The sequence below is a fragment of the Corylus avellana genome, chromosome ca2 (genome assembly GCF_901000735.1).
Source record: "Corylus avellana chromosome ca2, CavTom2PMs-1.0".
NCBI lineage: Eukaryota > Viridiplantae > Streptophyta > Magnoliopsida > Fagales > Betulaceae > Corylus > Corylus avellana.
The window spans coordinates 31,832,189-31,836,337 of NC_081542.1; the positions used below are offsets into that span (position 1 = coordinate 31,832,189).

Below are 4,149 nucleotides of genomic sequence, written 5' to 3' on the forward strand. Positions count from 1 at the left end.
GGCCAAAAAGAGAAAGGAATATCGTCGGGTTAGTGTCGATAGAGTCGGCGATGTAGTGGATGTCGGTTGCAGATAGTGGTTGTATGTTATGGTCCTAAGTGTCTAACATGATTTAAGTACAATCTTTTAACCATGTTTATATAAGCTCTTGAACACACTCCCCTTTCAAGTCGGTTTTCAATAGTGAGTCCTACTCAAGGTTTGTGTCAGTTATAAAAGATCCAATGACTGATTTGCTGTGACACATCAACATTATTGGACAATTGTATTGTAAAAATATAGTATCTAACATTACTCTTTAAAAAAAGACATACGTACTCTTGAAGAAAATTAGGTACATACTTGTTTAACCTTTCTTTTCCATGAAAGTATATGAATCTAGTAATTATATATATATTCTGTTTTGCCTAACGATTCAAGTATCTAGCCATTTGATAATATGGAAAGATACTTGTTTGATCTTGGCCCCTAGTTGTGACAATCAGTATAGAATCCTTGCCAATTGCAAAGGAGATGGCTTAGATTATCTTATTGAAGATGTTGACATTTAAATTTTCTTTAATTCACCTTCTCCCCTAACCTTGTTTTTGCAACTCTATATATTCTTGTCACCTTCGTTCATTATTTCACATATATAATTGATAACATTGCCTCCTCGTCTCTAAACCAAATTGTTTTGGATTAAAATAGCAATGGGATTTACTTATGGGGTTCTCTTTCTATACTTGTTTGTTTTTTCTTGCTTCTTGTTACTTCTCCATGCTAAATCTACATTAATGGTAGAGAGGATAGTCTATATAGTACATATGGACATCTCCCTTATGCCTAAGGCTTTTGTGGGTCATCAGAACTGGTACTCCTCCATCATTGATGCCCTAAAGTATACAAATCCTACCTCATTAGACAAGCATCAATCTTCACCATCACTTGTATATGCTTACTTTCATGCTTTTCATGGTTTTAGTGCTTTTCTTTCCAAGTATGAACTGGAGGCTCTAAAGAAGTCTCTAGGATACATCTCAGCTTTTGTTGACACAACTTTCACCCTTTAGACTACCTACACCCCTGAGTTCCTCTCCTTCAATCCTACTTTTGGCCTTTGGCCGGCTTCAAACAAAGGTGAAAATGCCATTGTTGGAATTATTGACTCTGGAATCTGGCCAGAAATGGAGAGCTTCAAAGACACTAGCATGACTCCAAAACCTCCCAAAAACTGGAAGGGAACGTGTCAGGTAGGACAGGAGTTCAATTCTTCCATGTGTAATGCTAAAATCATTGGAGCTAGGTACTTGTATGATGGTATAAAAAAATATAAACCTGACATTAAGATTAGCATGAACTCTGCTAGGGACACTTGAGGACACGGAACCCACATTGCCTCTATTGTTGCCGGAAATTATGTAAATGGTGCATCCTATTTTGGTTATGCTTCGGGAACAGCAAGTGGAGTTGCACCACATGCTAGGTTGGCCTTTTACAAGGTCTCCTGAGATGGACTAACCGTTGGCAGTGATATTATGTATGCTATTGACAAAGCCATCTCTGATGGTGTCGATGTAATTTCCCTCTTTTAGGCAATGATGCAAGTGCTCAACCCTTATATGCGGATACTATCGCAAAAGGTACATTTTATGCAATGGGATATGGTGTGCCGGTTTCTGCTGCGGGAGGAAATCTGGTTTCTGCTATCGCAGTGCCATGGGTCTTAACTGTCACTGTGGGAACAACTGATCGACTGTTTAGTGGAATTTTGAAGCTAGGGGAAGGCCTAACAACTACTGGATGGACCACCTTTGCAGGCGCTCTCTCAACGGAAACATTGCCATTACTATATGACAACACCCTGTCGGCTTGTAACAACGTTCTATCCAAGGCCCCTCGTGCAATTATCATATGCCACGGTGGGTATGTTCCTCTCCCACTCAACTAGAGTTGATGCAAAAGTCAGATGTAGATGGTGCTATATTTTGTCTTCAATAAGTATATATCAACACAAATAGATGGCCTACATCCGATTCTTTGTCCTTGCGTTTTGATTGGTCCAGATGAAGGAGAGACTTTGTTCAAATACATGGAAGCTGCTACTTCTCTCGTAGCCACGGCAAGCATCACATTCCGACAATTCTCTCAAGGATTCATGAAGCCTGCTCCCATTGTTGCTGGTTATGCCGCAAGAGGTCCCTCCACCACCTTTCCATGCATTTTGAAGCCAGATGTAATGGCACCTGGATCACATGTTTTGGGAGCTTGGCCCACAAATCTGCCTGTGAGAAAACGGAAAAATTTGCGTAGCAGTTACAATATCTTGTTTGGGACATCCATGGCTTGTCTTCACGCTACCGGAGTGGCTGCCCTTTTAAAAGGTGCACATCCAAAATGGAGTCCGGCAGCTATTAGGTCTACTATTATAACCACTGCATCCCCATATGATAATCAAGATAAGCCTATTCAGGATAATGGTAATAATTTGGAGCCTGCTTCACCTCTGGCCATGGGAGCTGGTCAGATTCGTCCGAATCAAGCAGTCGACCCAGGTTTTGCTTATGATGCAGGTGTACAAGACTATGTGAATCTATTATGTGCGATAAATTACAATAAGGAACAAATAGAGTGGATCACTAGTACAGAGAGTTTTAGCTGTTCAAACCCTCTTCTGCTGACCTTAACTACCTTTTAGCTGTTCAAACCCTTCTGCTGACCTTAACTAGCTGGTCAGATTCGTCCTAATCAAGCACTCGACACAGGTTTTGTTTATGATGCAGGTGTACAAGACTATGTGAATCTATTATGTGCAATAAATTACAATAAGGAACAAATAGAGTGGATCACTAGTATAGAGAGTTTTAGCTGTTCAAACCCTTTTGCTGACCTTAACTACCCATCATTTCTGGTTTTATACCGTAGAAAACAAAAATCAATTGTTGCAAAGTTCCAAAGAGTTGTAACAAATGTTGGAGAAGATGTCATGAGTTACAAGGCGAGGGTGGTAGAGCCAAAAGGTTCTAAGATTATAGTTTCACAAACGATATTGTGCTTTGGAAAGAAGAATGAAAAGAAGTCATACACTCTCACTGTAAATTATGAAACTAGCAAGAAAATACAAGTTTCATCTGGTGAACTTGTTTGGCTTGAAGAAGGCGGAAATCGCACAGTGAGGAGTCTCATTGTGATGCAGTGTGACTTAGTAGGCTGTAGTGAAAAACAACAATAAAGCAGCGGATAACTAATTCTAGACCTAGATTCTATCAATGATCTAAGAATTCTTCTAAAAACAATATATACTCTCTAAAGTTTAAAGGAAAAGAGGAATAAACTCAACTCTGAGTATTCTCATTAATCAAGATTAATAATAATCAACAGCGTGACTTAGTAGGCTCCAGCGAAAAACAATAATAGAGTAGCGGATAACTAATTCTAGACCTAGATTTTATCAATGATCTAAGAATTCTTCTAAAAACAATAGATATTCTCTAAAGTTTAAAGGAAAAGAGGAATAACCTCAACTCTGAGTATTCTCATTAATCAAAATCAATAATAATCAACAACCATTTTCTCTGGAGGCTATAAGCATATATTTATAGCCCCAAAACCCTAAACCTAATAAAATAACAAAATATTGACTCCCAAAACCCTAATCCTACTAAAACAAGGAAATAAAGACGGCTTAACCTAATTAAAATGCGGAATATAACATAAGCAGCTCCGTGTGTGATCGATCGCAAGTACAAGTGTGATCGATCGCAGTTCCAAGGACTTGGTTCGCAAATGTCTGGAATTGCACTCGATCGCAGGTACATGTGTGATCGATCACACTCCTAGGGGACCTACGATTTGCATCATTCTCCCCTTGTTGGAGAGAATTCGCCCTCGAATTCGGCCGGTTCTTTCCACGGTCCTTCGAATGTCCAGTCAACTCATTCCACTCGCCCTTCCTCAAGATCAAAACAAGGCAACATTCCAAAATAAACATGATGCTTTTCATCATCGAAATACCTTGATGGTTGTCATGAAAGCCCCACACACCACTTGGCGATACTACAAATTTGCCGTTCTTCTCTTGTTCCTTCTCCCTTTCACGTGCTATGAAGATACTCAAGGACGGATCAACTATCATTTCCCTTGTGAACATATAATTCTCCTCATTCGCAT

The 4,149-nt window shown here is 39.5% G+C and overlaps 1 pseudogene; it reads left to right on the forward strand.

Annotated features, from left to right (window-relative positions):
- The first annotated feature begins 692 nt into the window (after window positions 1-692).
- Window positions 693-3,211, forward strand: LOC132169609 (subtilisin-like protease SBT3; annotated as a pseudogene).
- The last annotated feature ends 938 nt before the right edge of the window (window positions 3,212-4,149 follow it).